Below are 20,658 nucleotides of genomic sequence, written 5' to 3'. Positions count from 1 at the left end.
TCGGCAGTCTAGTGGCAATGGGCATCACTTTGCAGTTTGGGTTTGTGAGTTCAGGTACCGGTCTGGTGTCGGAAACTGTAAGCGCCCTCCCAATCAACTGTCGGTCCTGGATTGTGAGGGTTTCCCCTTATACTGGTCTCAGAAGACACATTTCCATTTTACTTTTTCACTCTCGCATTGCCTATTTCTCTCTCTCTCATAGATACATTATAGACAAGAGAGACATTGTCAGCGAGAGGGCTTCACAGCACCTTCCCCCATTTCCCTAAGTGCATTGCAAGGGGCTCTGGGAGGCGTGCACATTTGTCTGAAACACAAAGATCCACTGGCAATAAAAAGCGTAGGTCCCTAGTTTGCATTTCTTAGAATTTGAGGTGACACTCAGAGTTGTCTCGGGCGTGACTGTACCTTTCATAGGAGATGTGCTAATCCCCAAACCCTCTTCCTTTGTCCCAGTAATCTGTCTTAGTGCCTCTAGCAAGTTGTTTTCTGAAACAAAGCTTACCTGAACATCGTGTAAAATTGGTAACTTTTCAGTAGCAGTACAGTGCAGTATATAGCATTCCTGTTGCGCACAGCATCTAGATCCAAAAATTGCTTACTCTACCCCAGAAATTAGAATTCACCCAGTCAAACAGAGGGATCTATAAAGAGCATGGCAAGTAGTTAACATAAGCTACTTCCCCCAAGTTCTCTTGGTGCACTCTGCTGCCCTCTTTTAACAGAAGAATGCAACTGCAGGTCTTGCTTCTCAGCAAGGTACCTACATATAGAAACCTTGGTGCACTCTTGCTAAATCTGCTGGAATGTGTCTTCTATTGTGCCCAAGGTGGTTGTGTATTTGGGGACTCAGGGAAGCAAGGGAGCAGTCTAATGCACTGCAGTGCTAAGAGAGGCATGCCTTTTTCAGAAAAAAGTTCAGGTTTTCTGCCAATCAGAAAAAAATAGCAATGCAATCAGGCCAAAGGCAGAACACACATGCCAGTGAGTCTCTGTGGCACAATTGGTTAGCGCGTTCGGCTGTTAACCGAAAAGACGCTGCTGTTTTTGGCACAAAGACACAGAGTGTTCCACTCAGTAAACCTGAGTCATTTCTCCCGTGTTCTCTGGGTTCAGCCTACTGTCCCCTTTTAACACAAGTGCGCAACTGTGGCTTTCTCCTCATAGCAAGTTATGCCTACACAGAGGACATTTGGTGCACTGTTGATGGGCTCTGTCCTCTACTAAATCCCCTGTGTTTGTGGATTAGGGGAGGTAGGGAAGTGCTTGATACCCTGATTTGCTGTGGGAAATAGAGCTATTTTAGAAATATTTTCAGGTTGCCTGGGGAGCATAAGCAAACAGCACACCAATCAGGCCCCAGTGTAAGCACTGCATGAGTCTCTGTGGCGCAATCGGTTAGCGCGTTCGGCTGTTAACCGAAAGGTTGGTGGTTCAAGCCCACCCAGGGACGATGCATTTTGGCTCAAAAATTCAGCATGACCAACTATCAACTTCTGTTTACCTCTCGCAGGTCTCGTCTGCTGACGTCCAAAAAATCCAATAAACTGCAAGCAATTCTTCTCGCTTGCTTTAGTTTTTCAAAACTTGCCATTCAATTCATAAACATCAAGACTTCATGGGAAGGGTTTGGCTGCAGCGTGTACTGATGCACAGAAGGAAGCTATCCTAGCCAGTCTACCTAAAGAAGCAATGAGGCTCTGCAGGTGCATGTACGTCTCCTACCTTTATTCTGTCATCAGACACACCAGGTGGATTGCCACAAGGACCTCGTGGCGCAATGGTAGCGCGTCTGACTCCAGATCAGAAGGTTGTGTGTTCAAATCACGTCGGGTTCATACTTCCTTTTCCCACTCTGAAATACAAAATTGCTCTTCAGTATCTCGTTATTTCAACCTGACTGCATCTTTGTGCTCTGGGCCTAGTTGTTCTGGCGTTTCGAATGTAAGCTTTGCAGCAGGGAAGTTTCATATTGACAGACACCCATGAAGGACATGGTCAACCTTTAAAGCAGGCCAATCTCTATGTTTTACTGGATGCAGCAGAAGTATTTCCTCTTTACCATCTCTTCAAGTGGGCCTGACTGATGTGCTGTTTTGTGCACGCTACGTGGGCTTTGTAAAGCATACCTCTGCCATTTGCATGGCCTCCTAGCGCTGTCAATATTTTCGTGTAATCGCTGAATGCTGCACTGTCCTGGGAACTCTAGGTGTGACTAAAGGATATATGTTGGGGCCCCGAAAGGGGGTCGGCAGTCTAGTGGCAATGGGCATCACTTTGCAGTTTGGGTTTGTGAGTTCAGGTACCGGTCTGGTGTCGGAAACCTGTAAGCGCCCTCCCAATCAACTGTCGGTCCTGGATTGTGAGGGTTTCCCCTTATACTGGTCTCAGAAGACACATTTCCATTTTACTTTTTCACTCTCGCATTGCCTATTTCTCTCTCTCTCATAGATACATTATAGACAAGAGAGACATTGTCAGCGAGAGGGCTTCACAGCACCTTCCCCCATTTCCCTAAGTGCATTGCAAGGGGCTCTGGGAGGCGTGCACATTTGTCTGAAACACAAAGATCCACTGGCAATTAAAAAGCGTAGGTCCCTAGTTTGCATTTCTTAGAATTTGAGGTGACACTCAGAGTTGTCTCGGGCGTGACTTTACCTTTCATAGGAGATGTGCTAATCCCCAAACCCACTTCCTTTGTCCCAGTAATCTGTCTTAGTGCCTCTAGCAAGTTGTTTTCTGAAACAAAGCTTACCTGAACATCCTGTAAAATTGGTAACTTTCCAGTAGCAGTACAGTGCAGTATATAGCATTCTTGTTGCGCACAGCATCTAGATCCAAAAATTGCTTACTCTACCCCAGAAATTAGAATTCACCCAGTCAAACAGAGGGAACTATAAAGAGCATGGCAAGTAGTTAACATAAGCTACTTCCGCCAAGTTCTCTTGGTGCACTCTGCTGCCCTCTTTTAACAGAAGAATGCAACTGCAGGTCTTGCTTCTCAGCAAGGTACCTACATATAGAATCCTTGGTGCAATCTTGCTAAATCTGCTGGAATGTGTCTTCTATTGTGCCCAGGGTGGTTGTGTATTTGGGGACTCAGGGAAGCAAGGGAGCAGTCTAATGCACTGCAGTGCTAAGAGAGGCATGCCTTTTTCAGAAAAAAGTTCAGGTTTTCTGCCAATCAGAAAAAAATAGCAATACAATCAGGCCAAAGGCAGAACACACATGCCAGTGAGTCTCTGTGGCGCAATTGGTTAGCGCGTTCGGCTGTTAACCGAAAAGACGCTGTTGTTTTTTGCACAAAGACACAGAGTGTTCCACTCAGTAAACCTGAGTCATTTCTCCCGTGTTCTCTGGGTTCAGCCTACTGTCCCCTTTTAACACAAGTGCGCAACTGTGGCTTTCTCCTCATAGCAAGTTATGCCTATCGGCCGGGCCGTCCGCAGACCTCCGGGCAGGGAGGCCCCAACTCCTCCCGTGTATATCTCGGATCGAGACAGAGTATGAGGCACACACAAGGAGCAAGGCAACTTCTGCTGTTTATTATGCAAACGGCAGGGATGGGTCAAGGAGCGTACGCGTTCGTCCTGACACACACACAATCGTGGGGCTCGCAGGCCCTTTTTACTGTAATATGACGCGCTACTTGCGTCACTTCAGAAAGTTAACAAAAAACCTATCGCCACTCTTAATTGGTTGCTCGAGTGGTAGGGTTAGTATAGTACACATATAGAGAATGATATTAGTGGTCAAGGTGTAGTCAGGTGGTATATCTGGGTTGTCCCTATAATTAGATACATAAGAATTGTTACATGAAGACCCCTGAGGATTGGCTAATGTTACTGACGTCTGAGATAAGAGCCCCATGTTCTGATTGGTGCATCCGTGAGCTCCCCAGCCTGGGACCACCGTTGTTCCCAGCTCTCGGTGTACCTGTGTTTGCAACAATGTTTCAATAGGGGTACGTGCAGACAATGTGAGGATTTATTCATAGGTGGAAGGCTGACCGCTCCCACTGTAGCAGATGTCCATTGAGCCTTTCAAGTGTATCGGCCTATGTCTCGTAGCGAGGGACCCAGACGCCTTTCTCCTCCTGGGCTTTGGCATCTCGTCAGGTTCGGCTTGGTCACGTGAGGCGGGACCGTGTTTGAGGCAGAATTCTGCACAATTAATATTGCTTTTCCACTGTGTGTCTGGTTTAATTTGTAGATATGACTTTAACGTTGGTACGCGGAGTGCGAGGTTGCAACATCGTGCCTTTGATGATTTGTTCTTGGATGTGGGTTTGCAACATTGCGACCTTGGCTGGTTGCTCCACCAGGCTCATTCTGCGGGATCAGCAACCTGACTTTTGCTTTGTTAATGTCCACGGGAACTCTTGCCTGAGGCCTACTTGGCCTGGTGTATAAGTGATCTATTTCGGGCATGGGTGCTTTAGGTTATAGTGGCATATATTTCCATGACCAGTATCGTGTTTCTATTATACCTCTCATGGTGGTAACGGGTTTCAAGAGAAGCGTGAGCAAGCGGCGTTATAGATGAGTTCATGATGCATCTTGCGTTTCTGCATTCTGAAAGCCTATGTAAAAATAATAAAGATGCACGTCCGTGAGTATGCCTGTCGGCTACGTCAGAGCACTGAGTATGTTCTTCGTGTAGATTGGTGTGGAAATGTTAGGCGTGTATATTTGTACTGATGTGCTTCCCGTTGTCTAGGTCGTCATGGCATCTCTAACGACGTGTGGTTTTTAGTCTAGCTGATCCGAGCCGCAGGTGTCGGCATGGCCAGTGCGGGCTGCTGGGCAAACAGGTGGACACATCCGTATGTTCCTGTACCAGGGTACCTGGTCGTCTGGTAACTGGACAAACTCTTCTCGCGGCGGGTGTCTGGGCCGTGACCCTCTAGGCCAAGCGCGAGAGGTGAAGGACGGGAGTCTGGTCTTGCATTCTCCCACTTCAGTCCCCCCTCTGGTCGACTTGTCGACCACAAACATATCCTTCTCGTTATCTCCTCTTACCCTCCATATCTTAGTTATCCCTCCGAGATGTCCATAATGGTTTACATGATCTTCAAACGACCAATACATGTATTCACATGTTCCTCCAGGAGTACAGTATACCCATCTTCCTATGTAGCTCCTGGGGTTCCTTGGGTTCTCGATCTTCACTGATGGTGGATCTAGATGGTTGGTGATTATTTGTGTGCGCAGCTTCTCCCTCTCTTGTATTATCACCCCTGTATGCTGACCATCATCTGCTGGCATCAAGGGGTGCATTCCCACCATTTCCAGCAACTCGTCAGCCGTGCGTGCCTTCCGGGCTTTCCAAAATCTAATTATGATCAGAGTAGCTCCAGCCAAAATAGTACACCCCACTATTATTTTCAGTCCATCTGACAGCCAAGATGGCATCCATGACCATAATAGTGAAAACCAGCTCTTATCCTTGTTTACACCGTTACTCTCGTCCATCATTTTAGAGTGCATCTGGGCCAATTGTGAAACTGCTTCTGTCAGTGTACCATTGTCGGCATCGTTGGCAGGTATGAACGTGCAGCAAGATTGTCCTATCTTTGCACAAACTCCTCCTTCCATTGCTGTGAGAAGGTCCAGTACATATCTGTTCTGTAATGCTACCATCCTTACAGCTCTCAGCTCCTCTTTAATTGCGTTGAACCCATTTACTGTTGAATTGATGGTCATCATTAGTTCCCATCTGGTTATTTGGAGCCATTTTGCGTTTGCGTATGCCTGCAGTCCCGGATGTATTATTGAGGAGAAAAACATTGCTGCTCTGCTGAATAGTCTGTGTTCTGGCGGTATTGACGTTAGTTCCGTTTCCGACCTTCCCCACAGGTAATTTCCTGTCAGTGGCTCTCCTTGTCGTTTTCTCCTATTTAGGACAGTATCTTCGCTGTTGGTCTTGTTCTCTTGCTCCTTCTGGAGTGGTGCAGATCTCTTTCGTCTCTTATCCCCTTCATCCATTTTAGGAAATTTCGCCACATTGACATGCTTCTTAGGTACCACTAGTGATGGTACATTGACGTGTACCATTGTGCACACACCATTCCACAGGGGAGGCAGTGTATGATATGCCTTTTCTCCACAGGCCCAATAATGGTCCATTATTACTGCTGTTCCCGCACCCCCCTCAGGTAACTCCATCACACTTGCACAATTGGTGTTATATCCTACGTCCACCTCTCCTTTATGCTGGTAGCATACTTTGGGCGCAGTCAATGGTAATATTGTTATTGGGTCTTCATCTTCTTCTACCCACGTGAGCATTGGTACGTACTTGATCCACGTCGTCCAACATCGATGATTGTGTGTCTCGATGGTTGAGATAGTTTCTTTTGTTACCATGTTGCTGCCAATTACTCCTATCTCCCAGCTGTTGTCCAGATACACCTTTCCTGTTATCGTCAGTAGCGGCCTTTCCCAGCATCCTTGTTTACCCGGAACTTCAGTGGCGTACCAATCACATGGTAGGTACTGCAGTGTTACCTTCTTTGTTTCTCCTTTTGCAGGGCCACTTGTTATGTACCTGAATGCTTCAGCATGTAAACTGGTCTTGTGATAACTCAGATAGGTCTTGAGGAAGTTGTTTTCATATGGGTATGAGTCTCGCGTTTTCCATGTCATGTGCACTACTGTTCCTTGAAATCTTCCTTTCGTTTGGAACAGGGCCAAATATATTATGCACTGTGCTGTTTTTTCATCTATTTCTGTGGCAACAAATGTTCGTGAAGCGCTCATGGCGTATGGTATTAATGAGCAAACGTAACAGCTATCCTCAGTTGTCTGCTTACCAATGCGGGTCATGTGCTGGTACCATATGTTGTTTGTGACGTGTGCTGAATCTTGTACATAATTATCAATACCTTTATTGTCTGAGTATGTGCTGCGTTTAACTCTATTTTGCTTGGGTGCAATGTTACTATTACCACCTGACGTAACACCTGTTGCAGCAGAGGGCGGGGTTATATTAAGTTTGGGTGCAGCAATAAAATCAATAGCATAGCTGTACTGCCAGACAGAGGCAGCCAAGAATCCGGTGATCATAAAAATCCCTATTATTTTTATTACATATGCTAATTTCACTGGCATTTTGCTCTTACCTTGCTGCAGTCCTGGCAGCTTATTCTTGCGACGTTACAGTTGCCCGCCTAAAAATTCTCAAAAGTGCTCGTTATTAAATGTTAGTTTTAAGCTCTCCCTATCAAGTAGTCATTCAGTGCCCAGGCGAAGAGCTGCTCCCACGCTACTCTAAGTGATGGGTCTCTTAAGACCGGCAAGTATGGGTGGAGGTGGGGCATGTGATATTCTATGGCCAGGAGGAAGGCTGTGTAGTAGACACGTACCCTTCTCCTTTTTAAGTATGTTGGCCTCTTTATTTCGTATACGAACTGGTGTGACAATTCTTCTGGGTAGTTATCGTCTGGCAGCACCATCTACACCTGCACACTGAATTTGTTAATTAGCTTTCTTAACAATACAATATTACGCAGTTCCTGTATGTGCGAGAGAAAAAAGAGAACATTCACGTGTTTACATGTGTATTAGTGCAAGCATGTCCTTTAGTTTTAGTTACAACTGTACTTAGCAGTCAATGGGGGGGGGTTTGTGCTCAAATGGCGGAAGTATTTTTACTCTTTGAGCGAGTGATCATGGGGTGGGCAGTATGGGGATCACCCCCTTCTTCGTCAGTTATTGTCTCCGAGGGAACAATTGGGTCGTTGTCTGTGGTGGAACTTTCTTCCGCTGTAGGGGATGTGGTTGTTGTTCTTCCAATGGACCTGTCGTTGGCGCTGGGGCGGGTCTGCAGTTTGTAGATCTTTACGTCATGTAGGTGGTTCCAGGCACGCTTATCCTTTAGTTTTACTGCTCTTGTTGATACGTCCTCTACCAGATGGGGGCCAGTGAACCTCTTCTGGTTCCACTTCCTATTGAAATTGCGAAGTAGTACGTGGTCACCTTTGGCAAGTTTGCACAAGTTCTCCTTTCCCAATTCTGTATTTTCGTCTTTTTCTTGGTTGCTGGTAGACCCGCCCCGTATGCGCTCGAGCTGTTGAGACACAAACACGACACTAGTAATCAAAGAAGACACATATTGATACATTTCATCACCTAACACATTCGCTGAACTTTCGTGGTCGGTGAATGCCCTTGACGTTGGTGTTAGGGGAAGGCGCATTTGGCGTCCAGTAACCACTTCGTGAGGGGTGAGGTGGTGGTCGGACCCTGGCCTGTTTCTAAGTTCAAACAATGCTAACGGAAGGCAATACAACCAACTTTTCTTTGTTGTTTGTTGTATTTTAGCAATTGCCTCCTTCAATAAGCCATTCAGGCGTTCACATACACCATTAGCCTGTGGGTGGTATGCACATGCAAATTTGTGTTTAATGTTCAGCAGGGATGTGATATGCTGGAACATTTCGTTTGCGAAATGGGGGCCGTTGTCTGATCTTAACACCTCGCACACTCCCCACCTGGGGAAGACCTCCCTTACTATGAATTTGGCTGCTCTAAACGCATCAGGGTGTGAACAGGGCCCTGCTTCAATCCACCTAGAAAATGGGCATACTACTACAATCATATACCTATTACCTTGACATATGTTGATCATATCAACATAGTCAATGTGAAGGTGCCGAAAAGGTCCTTCTGGCCGGGGTATAGTACCTCTTATCACTTTTAAAGTATGACCGGCCGTAAACTGTTGACATGTGAGGCAATTACTGATAAAATTTGACACATGAGAGGTTAACTCGGGACAAAACCAATCTTCTCTAATTCGTGCTGCAATTATTTCCTTGCCTGTATGGGCAGGGTGATGTAATTGGCTCAGGGCGGTATTTAACAGTGCCAACGGTATTACAACTTTCCCAGTGCCACCCTGACGCCATAGTGCGTCAGTTGGTGACATTGTGCATCCTCTTTTCACCCATACTTCTTTTTCGGCCATTGGTGCAGCCGCTTGTAGTTCCATAATCTGTGTGGCTGGGAGATGGGTGTACCCTTCTCTTATTAACATCTCCCTAGCTATTCCCCTCCCTCTCCCTTTCTGTGAGTCTGTGGGGTTCCATATCTCACCAAAATATGCAGCATATTTCGCATGTGCGTCTGCTGCTGCATTTCCTTTTGAGACGTAGTCTTCTCCATTGGTGTGTGCGGTGCATTTTACTAGGGCTAGTTCTTGGGGGTCGTTTATTACTTCAATTAGTTCAGCCAACAAGAGGGCATGTTGTACTGGAGTGCCATCAGCTCTCCTAAACCCTCTTCTTCTCCATTTTGATAGCCCTGAGTGGACAGTGGATGTAACATATGCACTGTCGGAATATATAGTTACTCTTTTATTAAAACTTTCCCTTAATGCCAATATTAGTGCAACGAGTTCCGCGGCTTGAGCAGAGTAATGCTGTGGTAATTGTACACACTTCATAGCCACACACACCGGCGCCTCCATCATTTTTACTACTGCTGCCCCAGTCCTTCGTATCCCATCTCCTTGATCAATAGTTGATGACCCATCAATAAACAAAAGCTCACCTCCCTCTAGTGCGTTTTCTTCAACTTTCCTAGTACATGAGTACATTTCAGTTACTTGGGTGCAGTCGTGGGCGTAATCGCCCTCTTCAATTACTTCTGCTAGGAACCTTGCAGGGTTAACTGTGCTACATCTAACAATTGCTAGTTCAGCTTTAGACAAAATAATCTCATAACCTGATGCCCTCTGTGTTGTTAGTGTGGACTTAGGTTTATTCAATATCGCAAATAATGCATGTTCCACAAATAGTGTAGTTGGACACCCCATAGTTATTGCTGATGCCTTTTCTACTGCAAAAGCAGCTGCAGCAAGACCTTGTTCACAAGAGAAGTGGCCTAACATTATAGGGTCTAAGTGACCGCTGTAAAATGCTACTGGTTTATAGCCCATGCTAGTTTTTTGGGCCAACACTGCTTTCATCACTGCTGAGTCGCAATGTGAAAATATAAAGAAGCGCCGCTCATAGTCTGGGGATGCCAGTACTGGAGCAGTTGATATCGCGTCCTTTAATTCGTCAAATGCCTCCCTCATTTCCATGGTCCATCCCAACTTTTTCTCCCCTTTATTTGCTTCCTTCAAACCCTCAAGCAGGGGTCCTATGTATGAGCTATAATCAAATACCCATGCTCTACAGTAGTTGCACAGCCCCAGAAATTGCTGCAGTTCTCTCACAGTCTGTGGCACGGGAGTGCTTGAGATGGCCTGTGCTCTTTGTGGTGCAATCCTTCTTCCATGTTGGGATATCAGTTGGCCAATGTAAAGTACCTGTTCCTGACAGTATTGTATCTTTTCCATGTCTACCTTGTACCCCTTTTCAGCCAATATTGTCAACATTTTTAAGGAGTCCTCTCTACATTTGCTTTCGTTTGTACTGCAAATTATTATGTCATCCACATACTGTAACACTGTGCTTTCCACCTCAACGTTACCCAAATCCATCTGTATTACTCTATTGAAAATTGAGGGTGATTCACAATACCCCTGTGGTAATCTGGTATGTTTCCACTTTGTATTTCGGTAAGTGAAGCTTGTCAAATCTTGTGAGTCTGGGTGTAATGGTATTGAGAAAAAAGCATTTTTAAGGTCAATCACTGTAAATCGTGATGCTTCTGCTGGAATGCCACACAATATTGTGGCCGGGTTTGCTGTTACTGGATACTCTGCTTCTACTATGTTGTTCAAGGGTCTGAGGTCCTGTATGAAGCGCCAAGACCCCCCTTTAGCCTTGCGCACCGGGTACACAGCTGTGTTACATGGTGATTCTGAGGGGACCAATATGCCATTGTTTATAAGGGCCGTTATGGTTTCATATATGCCCTCATCTGCCTCTTTTGACAATGGGTACTGTTTCACTCTTGGTAGTATGGCACCTTTTTTCAATTTTATCCTTACACCCCCTATGCTTTTTATGCATCCCACGTCATAAGGGCTAATAGTCCATAATGATTTGGGCACCTTTGACATATCCTCCTTAAAAAATGGGACTGGGGTGCCTGCAGGTGCCTCAAGTGCCATTGCAATTTTTTGTGCTACTTGTTTGTGAGCCACTCTTAGCCATATTTCTACACTCATCATGAACACCATTTCATTTTCTTCCTTTTCTTCTGAGAACAGCTCTTCATCTGACACCTGGGTCAGCCTACATCCTTCTGCTAGTGCTATCACCGCCCTCCAGGCTCTCCCTTCTTTATCTTGGGCGTGCACAGCAACATAATCAGCTGTTGCAATAATGCTCTCAATGTCCACTGCAAACACCTTCCCTTCCAGTTCATTAGCTGGTGTTTCTGGTCGGAATAGATAGGCTGCTGGCCTCCTCCATATTTTCCCTTCTATCCCTGGCATCCATGCAAATGCCATGTCTGTGCCATATTGGAATATCTCGCCATCCAGTGGCTCCGCCCTAATCGCTGTCTGTCCACAGTACGCTTGCAAAATCTGTCGTGCTGCGAGCATGTTAATCCCTGGAGTAGAGCAAATTATGCCATCCTCTGTAAAGGAGATCGTCATATTCAACCTGTTCATTATGTCTCTCCCCAGTATGTTTACTGGCGAGGCACTATAATACAAAAGTGGGACTGACAGATCATAATCTCCAATAGATAAGGGAACGTTATCAGTAAATGGAACCAACCCTTTAGCCCCAGAAAATCCTTGGGTGTTCATGGCTTCGCCTGACATCTTAAATTTACCTTCCCTTATGCAAGACCGGGTTGCCCCGGTGTCAACAAGAAATGATAATTTTTTGTCACCTATCGTTACCTCTATGCGTGGCTCCTCCGCACTATTAGGTGTTACTGACAGGATGGGACACACCAAGGCCGTCTGTGGGCTGGCCTATTGGGGGTACAATGATTGGCCATTCCCTGTGTAAGGGTTGTGTCCCAACACCGACACCCCACCCAATTGTGTTCGTTCAGTTTGGGGTGGTGGTTGTATTAACGCCACTTGTTGTTGTTGCGTCGTCAGTTGCTGTGTTATTTGTTGTTGTGGCAGTGAATAGGTTTGTGGCTGTCGTGTTTGTTGTTGTTGGTCACTCCCTTGTTGTGACATCTGCTGTTGTTGCATGCCCTGCTGTTCTTGTGAGGTCCTAGGTTGTGCTTGTTCATTCCATGCTGGTGTTCCTGGCCTGACCCTACATGTACGTGACATGTGTCCTAATAGTCCGCAGCTCCAACACACGGGTGGTTCCCTGTTTTGCCATGGGAAGCTCCCTGTGTTGTCCTGGTATACGGGTTGCCCTGTGGGGTAGTAATTTCTGAGTCCCCCAGCCTGTTGCTGGGTATTATATCCATATCCTCTCCCTCTCATAAACCCTCCTCTCCCTCTGTTATAACTATAATACCCAGTTCCTTGCATTGGGTACCCTCCTCCCATGTTCGGTGTGTGTGATTGCAGAGGCGGCACTTGCTGTATTACACCTTGTGGGGGCGCTATTTGGGCTGGATCTTGTGCAGCCACTACTTGCGTTGGGCTTTGGGCCATTGGTGTGGGCGTAGTTATTAGTGCCCCTTCCATTGTATATTTAGTAAGTTTTTTCTGTACTAATTTGGCCTCTTCTGTTTTCCTGTCCTCCTCCTTTTGTTTCATTTTCCCTTGCCATGTCCTGCAGTGATGTACTATAGTCAGTTGTATTTCTGGCCATGGTTTTGCTTCCATTCCCACTACTTTCTTTAGCTGTTTCTGAACTCCTTCTGGGAGCCCTTGTACTAGTATATGATAAAATATGGCTGGTGTTTTGTCCCATTGTTCTCTAGTTTCCATGCGCCACTTCTCTTGAATATCCTGGATATAATCAACAGGATCCTCATTTTCACCCATCTTACGGGAAGTAATGGCTCCTATGTCTGATGTGTCTGGGTACTGCACTCTTAGTGCCTGCCATAGCGCATGTCTGCAGTTTGCAAATGGTGCCCCATCATGCGATGTGTTCGTTATTGTTACCCCATGGAATCCCGCTCTTTTCCAAATGTCATCCGCTCTATCCCCTAATATTGATATTAACAGGCCCTTCACATCTCCTACTGCTAGTTTCTGTCCTGCGGTGTGTTTTTCCATTTCATATATCCACTTACCCGCACCTCCACTTAGTGATGGGAGCCTACATTTTATATTTTCCTTATCCGTATGTTTCCAAGGTACATACTGTGGTCTAACCCCTCCTCTCTCCAGCAGTGGCATTAAATTCTGTCTCGTGTCACCCTTTACGCTCCATGATATTGAGTCTTCACACCCCTCCTCTTCCCCCATTTCTTTTACTACTTCAAATTCTTCCTTACTACCTCTGCCCCTACCTCCCTCTTCTTCCTTTCCCCTTCTTTCATCATTTCCTGTGTTCAATATGGGTATGTTTATTTGTCTTTCTTGCCTGCGACTAGGGAGGTCCCTAAGTCGACATGCATAAGGTGTAAGTTCGTTCATGAAGGGCGCGAGCTTTATTCTGTGCAGAGAGCGTGCGGTGGTTGAACATGTAGGTAGTGACGTGGGAGGGCGGCGTGATGGGGATGTGGGTGGCGTGGTTTTATTGGTTTGTGTTTCCCCTATTCTTTTCGTTTCCTCCTTACTTCTCTCCAGCTCCTCCCCTCTTCTACTTATCCAGGGTGAATCTATGTTTGTTCTAGTGAGGTACAGTTTATCTAAGCTTTCCCTTTCACTCTTTCTTCCATCCTTCTCCACTCCTTCTTCCTCCTCACTGCAAAAATCATTTATAAATGGCACCCCCCACTCTGCCTTTTTTCCTTTTATAGTTACTGTTTTCAAATCTATTAGGTCTCTTTCTCCCCTTTCGTTATTACCAACTGTCCCCCCTAGTGCTGATGTCGTTGCTACCTCCCTACTGTTATAAAAAATCTCCCCATCTTTCACTCTCCCTACCCTTCCCTTCTCTTCCTTCTTCACTTCTCTCCTCCATTTCCCTACTATTTTCCTCCCTTTTCCTTTTTAATTCCTCCATTACTTCGTTGCTCATCTGTTCCAATATCCTTTCATCCTCCCTCTTCCTTTCCCATTTCACCCTTTCTCTTTCTACTATACTCTCTATTACCTTCTCCTCTTCATATTTTTTAGCTGTCTCAGATATTATCCTCCTCCTCCATATTTCCATTTCTTTTTCCTTTTCTTCTTCTTCCTTCTTCTTCTCTCAGCACTACTCTTGATACCCTATCTGCTGCTGCTTTTACCCTTTCAACTTCTCTCTTTTGCTCCTCACTTCGTTCCCTTAATCTTTCCAATTCGTCCTTACCTTCTTTCCTTTTCCTCACTCTCTCTCTTTCCTCCCTCTCAAGTTGTTTGATCAGTTCATTCTGCTCATCCCTTAGTTTTGCTAATCTTTCCTCCAAAATCTCTTCCTTCTGCCGTAGTAGCTCCTCTCCCCTCATTTCACTCTCTCTGGCACTACCCTCGTTTGTTCTCCTTACCGCCTCCCTTTCTCCCCAGTTAGTGAGCCTCGTAATTTCAACAATATCTGTGCAGCTACCCACTCATCGTTTCCTATCTCTACAGCCTGCTCTTCTCTAATCCTCCCTTCCCCCATTGGTATCTTCCCATGAGCCACATATGGTGGAGGGCTGTATGCCGGGTTTGAGTATCCTTCAGCCGCCCTTAACTGTCCTTCTATTTCTCCTAATTCTCTTAAAGGGTACAACCCTCCTCCCTCTGTCTTCACTCCCGGTGTTATGGGTATCTCATTGCTCGGTTCCTTTTTTATGTCGTCTGATTTATCAACCTTTTCTCCTCCCTGTCTTTCGTTCCCCGTATTCTTTGTGCTTTCGCACTCCTTTTCCCCACCCGTTCCTTCTTTCTTAATCTCCTTTTCTTCCGGTGTTTCCCCCATAGTGAACATCCCATTTGGTCCTGGTCGAGACCCCTGGAACATCCTCCATAAGTTAAACACCTCCACGTGGTTTGCCAACTTCTTCCCCTTGTATGTATTGTGCAGATGGTTCAGTAGTGAATGTTGGGCATATGGATCGAAACTACCATTAGGCGGCCATGGTGTTAACATTTTGTTGTCTGTCCCCTGGGTCCACTCTATGCTGTACTTAATTAACTTCTCCCTGTGTGGTGGCAGTGTGGTGCATATGTGCTGTAGTGGGGTAGTGAGGGTGTTCCCCCACCCTCCCGACCCTCTCTCGTATGACATGGTTGCACTCCCCTTGTTACCCTCCCCCTTACTATCAGTTTACAATATACAACCTCGTATTGCTTACCTCGCCCCGCAAGTGTGGGGACTTACGACAATCCTTTGACAAATTATGCAATAATAATAAATATGATGTTATATTATATTCCTTCCCCTACGGCCCCCTGCAGCCGAAGCGCACGCAGCCCCCTGCGGCTGCGTACCCCTTACGACGATCTTATACAGTCGTCCTGTTTCTCCGTTCTCCTCCCCCTTTTACACTTGCCGTGGCCGGCGTTCTCCGTGCCCATCCACGCCCCTTTCCCCTTCTTCTTTCGATCCACTGGTTTATAGTTTATCTCCGTATCAGCTCCTTTATCATGCTTCGCTTCCCCACCACTCTCAAACCTAAGGTTCCTTGTGCTCGCGATATCCTATTAAATCCCTACTGGTGACGTCACCGATTTCTTCGAGCTACTGGTATATTCGTGTTATGTTCTTTAAATTCAAAATACACTTGCAATCTACCCCGCTAACCCTACAGCTGTCTTCCTGTCTCTCCTGGAACAAGGTAATCTCATCAATACTATAACCGGACTGCGCACGCTGCGTCGCCTCGCGTGTGATACGCCCCTCAACAGGAGGGCTTAACCAGCCAATTATCTTCCGTTTTGGGCAACTACGTAACTAGCCACCGCCCACAGGGAAACGTCATCTACCTATCGAGTTTCTTGCTCGAACAATAGGGAACCTCATCTACTTATTTAATAATAAATATCAAATCGTAGGAAACCACACACCCACCCTCACACGTAGTCGCGATTTAGGCCAATCAGTGTCTTACGAGCAGCTGCACGTGATGTTTTCGTGCCCCGCCCCCCTCTTTCGCGTAACGTTAGCTCACTGTTACGAGCGGCTGCACGTGATGTTTTCGTGCCCCGCCCCCCCCCTCTTTCGCGTAACGTTAGCCGCCTGCTCTCGCACTCGTTTCGCTACCATTCATTCCATTATCAACACTCAGTTAAATCTTCGCCGTTTTACAATACCTCCCTCCTCCCTTATTTACTTCCTCCCCCTCCCTCACAATTTCGCATTGCTTGTTGTGCGTGTCATGCTCACCAAGTTCTCTCGATGCAGGGCCGCTCGACTGCGTGCACCCCTCCAAGCGGCTCGCCACCTCCCCTCGTCTGGACCACGTCTGGACACTCGCCGACCGCGGGCGGGATACTTCTCAACCGGCTCCCGAGGGCCAATATCCGGATTGCGCTGTCCGGTCCTCTCGCAGCTCCGCGATGGTCCTGTAGTCCTCAGAAGGGGGCAACGGCAGAGGGGGCCGCGCCGCCGGGCCTCCTCGCAACGGGAGTGCCTGGAAAAATTAAAAATAAAAGTCGATCTTAAACAGATCTCAGCAGTGCCTCCAACTTGTCGGGGGGAAATTCTGCCGGGGTCGGCCGGGCCGTCCGCAGACCTCCGGGCAGGGAGGCCCCAACTCCTCCCGTGTATATCTCGGATCGAGACAGAGTATGAGGCACACACAAGGAGCAAGGCAACTTCTGCTGTTTATTATGCAAACGGCAGGGATGGGTCAAGGAGCGTACGCGTTCGTCCTGACACACACACAATCGTGGGGCTCGCAGGCCCTTTTTACTGTAATATGACGCGCTACTTGCGTCACTTCAGAAAGTTAACAAAAAACCTATCGCCACTCTTAATTGGTTGCTCGAGTGGTAGGGTTAGTATAGTACACATATAGAGAATGATATTAGTGGTCAAGGTGTAGTCAGGTGGTATATCTGGGTTGTCCCTATAATTAGATACATAAGAATTGTTACATGAAGACCCCTGAGGATTGGCTAATGTTACTGACGTCTGAGATAAGAGCCCCATGTTCTGATTGGTGCATCCGTGAGCTCCCCAGCCTGGGACCACCGTTGTTCCCAGCTCTCGGTGTACCTGTGTTTGCAACAATGTTTCAATAGGGGTACGTGCAGACAATGTGAGGATTTATTCATAGGTGGAAGGCTGACCGCTCCCACTGTAGCAGATGTCCATTGAGCCTTTCAAGTGTATCGGCCTATGTCTCGTAGCGAGGGACCCAGACGCCTTTCTCCTCCTGGGCTTTGGCATCTCGTCAGGTTCGGCTTGGTCACGTGAGGCGGGACCGTGTTTGAGGCAGAATTCTGCACAATTAATATTGCTTTTCCACTGTGTGTCTGGTTTAATTTGTAGATATGACTTTAACGTTGGTACGCGGAGTGCGAGGTTGCAACATCGTGCCTTTGATGATTTGTTCTTGGATGTGGGTTTGCAACATTGCGACCTTGGCTGGTTGCTCCACCAGGCTCATTCTGCGGGATCAGCAACCTGACTTTTGCTTTGTTAATGTCCACGGGAACTCTTGCCTGAGGCCTACTTGGCCTGGTGTATAAGTGATCTATTTCGGGCATGGGTGCTTTAGGTTATAGTGGCATATATTTCCATGACCAGTATCGTGTTTCTATTATACCTCTCATGGTGGTAACGGGTTTCAAGAGAAGCGTGAGCAAGCGGCGTTATAGATGAGTTCATGATGCATCTTGCGTTTCTGCATTCTGAAAGCCTATGTAAAAATAATAAAGATGCACGTCCGTGAGTATGCCTGTCGCCTACGTCAGAGCATTGAGTATGTTCTTCGTGTAGATTGGTGTGGAAATGTTAGGCGTGTATATTTGTACTGATGTGCTTCCCGTTGTCTAGGTCGTCATGGCATCTCTAACGACGTGTGGTTTTTAGTCTAGCTGATCCGAGCCGCAGGTGTCGGCATGGCCAGTGCGGGCTGCTGGGCAAACAGGTGGACACATCCGTATGTTCCTGTACCAGGGTACCTGGTCGTCTGGTAACTGGACAAACTCTTCTCGCGGCGGGTGTCTGGGCCGTGACCCTCTAGGCCAAGCGCGAGAGGTGAAGGACGGGAGTCTGGTCTTCCATTCTCCCACTTCAGTGCACTGTTGATGGGCTCTGTCCTCTACTAAATCCCCTGTGTTTGTGGATTAGGGGAGGTAGGGAAGTGCTTGATACCCTGATTTGCTGTGGGAAAAAGAGCTATTTTAGAAATATTTTCAGGTTGCCTGGGAAGCATAAGCAAACAGCACACCAATCAGGCCCCTGTGTAAGAACTGCATGAGTCTCTGTGGCGCAATCGGTTAGCGCGTTCGGCTGTTAACCGAAAGGTTGGTGGTTCAAGCCCACCCAGGGACGGTGCATTTTGGCTCAAAAATTCAGCTTGACCAACTATGGACTTCTGTTTACCTCTCGCAGGTCTCGTCTGCTGACGTCCAAAAAATCCAATAAACTGCAAGCAATTCTTCTCGCTTGCTTTAGTTTTTCAAAACTTGCCATTCAATTCATAAACATCAAGACTTCATGGGAAGGGTTTGGCTGCAGCGTGTACTGATGCACAGAAGGAAGCTATCCTAGCCAGTCTACTTAAAGAAGCAATGAGGCTCTGCAGGTCCATGCACGTCTCCTACCTTTATTCTGTCATCAGACACACCAGGTGAAGTGCCGCATGGACCTCGTGGCGCAATGGTAGCGCGTCTGACTCCAGATCAGAAGGTTTCGTGTTCAAATCACGTCGGGGTCATATTTGCTTTTCCCACTCTGAAATATAAAATTGCTCTTCAATATCTCGTTATTTCAACCTGACTGCATCTTTGTGCTCTGGGCCTAGTTGTTCTGGCGTTTCGAATGTAAGCTTTGCAGCAGGGAAGTATCATATTGACAGACACCCATGAAGGACATGGTCAACCTTTAAAGCAGGCCAATCTCTATGTTTTACTGGATGCAGCAGAAGTATTTCCTCTTTACCATCTCTTCAAGTGGGCCTGACTGATGTGCTGTTTTGTGCACGCTACGTGGGCTTTGTAAAGCATACCTCTGCCATTTGCATGGCCTCCTAGCGCTGTCAATATTTTCGTGTAATCACTGAATGCTGCACTGTCCTGGGAACTCTAGGTGTGACTAAAGGATATATGCTGGGGCCCCGAAAGGGGGTCGGCAGTCTAGTGGCAATGCCCATCACTTTGCAGTTTGGGTTTGTGAGTTCAGGTACCGGTCTGGTGTCGGAAACCTGTAAGCGCCCTCCCAATCAACTGTCGGTCCTGGATTGTGAGAATTTCCCCTTATACTGGTCTCAGTAGACACATTTCCATTTTACTTTTTCACTCTCGCATTGCCTATTTCTCTCTCTCTCATAGATACATTATAGACAAGAGAGACATTGTCAGCGAGAGGGTTGCACAGCACCTTCCCCCATTTCCCTAAGTGCATTGCATGGGGCTCTGGGAGGCGTGCACATTTGTCTGAAACACAAAGATCCACTGGCAATAAAAGGCGTAGGACCCCAGTTCGCATTTCTTAGAATTTGAGGAGGCACTCAGAGTTGTCTCGGGCGTGACTGTACCTTTCATAGGAGATGTGCTAATCCCCAAACCCTCTTCCTTTGTCCCAGTAATCTGTCCTAGGGCCTCTAGCAAGTTGTTTTCTGAAACAAAGCTTACCTGAACATCCTGTAAAATTGGTAACTTTTCAGTAGCATTACAGTGCAGTATATAGCATTCCTGTTGCGCACAGCATCTAGATCCAAAAATTGCTTACTCTACCCCAGAAATTAGAATTCACCCAGTCAAACAGAGGGATCTATAAAGATCATGGCAAGTAGTTAACATAAGCTACTTCCCCCAAGTTCTCTTGGTGCACTCTGCTGCCCTCTTTTAACAGAAGAATGCAACTGCAGGTCTTGCTTCTCAGCAAGGTACCTACATATAGAAACCTTGGTGCACTCTTGCTAAATCTGCTGGAATGTGTCTTCTATTGTGCCCAAGGTGGTTGTGTATTTGGGGACTCAGGGAAGCAAGTGAGCAGTCTAATGCACTGCAGTGCTAAGAGAGGCATGCCTTTTTCAGAAAAAAGTTCAGGTTTTCTGCCAATCAGAAAAAAATAGCAATGCAATCAGGCCAAAGGCAGAACACACATGCCAGTGAGTCTCTGTGGCACAATTGGTTAGCGCGTTCGGCTGTTAACCGAAAAGACGCTGCTGTTTTTGGCACAAAGACACAGAGTGTTCCACTCAGTAAACCTGAGTCATTTCTCCCGTGTTCTCTGGGTTCAGCCTACTGTCCCCTTTTAACACAAGTGCGCAACTGTGGCTTTCTCCTCATAGCAAGTTATGCCTACACAGAGGACATTTGGTGCACTGTTGATGGGCTCTGTCCTCTACTAAATCCCCTGTGTTTGTGGATTAGGGGAGGTAGGGAAGTGCTTGATACCCTGATTTGCTGTGGGAAATAGAGCTATTTTAGAAATATTTTCAGGTTGCCTGGGAAACATAAGCAAACAGCACACCAATCAGGCCCCAGTGTAAGCACTGCATGAGTCTCTGTGGCGCAATCGGTTAGCGCGTTCGGCTGTTAACCGAAAGGTTGGTGGTTCAAGCCCACCCAGGGACGATG

The 20,658-nt window shown here is 46.8% G+C and overlaps 5 non-coding genes across 5 annotated transcripts; all 5 read left to right on the top strand.

Annotated features, from left to right (window-relative positions):
* The first annotated feature begins 1,379 nt into the window (after positions 1-1,379).
* TRNAN-GUU (transfer RNA asparagine (anticodon GUU)) lies at positions 1,380-1,453 on the top strand. Its single transcript has one exon. It is a non-coding gene; the product is annotated as a tRNA-Asn (tRNA).
* Positions 1,454-1,765: 312 nt separating this feature from the next.
* Positions 1,766-1,838, top strand: TRNAW-CCA (transfer RNA tryptophan (anticodon CCA)). Its single transcript has one exon. It is a non-coding gene; the product is annotated as a tRNA-Trp (tRNA).
* Positions 1,839-18,332: 16,494 nt separating this feature from the next.
* On the top strand, positions 18,333-18,406 carry TRNAN-GUU (transfer RNA asparagine (anticodon GUU)). Its single transcript has one exon. It is a non-coding gene; the product is annotated as a tRNA-Asn (tRNA).
* Positions 18,407-18,719: 313 nt separating this feature from the next.
* TRNAW-CCA (transfer RNA tryptophan (anticodon CCA)) lies at positions 18,720-18,791 on the top strand. Its single transcript has one exon. It is a non-coding gene; the product is annotated as a tRNA-Trp (tRNA).
* A 1,790-nt stretch (positions 18,792-20,581) lies between these two features.
* On the top strand, positions 20,582-20,655 carry TRNAN-GUU (transfer RNA asparagine (anticodon GUU)). Its single transcript has one exon. It is a non-coding gene; the product is annotated as a tRNA-Asn (tRNA).
* Positions 20,656-20,658: the final 3 nt, after the last annotated feature.

The sequence above is a fragment of the Ambystoma mexicanum genome, chromosome 11, assembly GCF_040938575.1.
Source record: "Ambystoma mexicanum isolate Mex_15411 chromosome 11, UKY_AmexF1_1, whole genome shotgun sequence".
NCBI classification, from domain to species: Eukaryota; Metazoa; Chordata; class Amphibia; order Caudata; family Ambystomatidae; genus Ambystoma; species Ambystoma mexicanum.
Note: the sequence above shows the minus strand (reverse complement) of the source record. Positions and strands in the feature narration are given on the sequence as shown.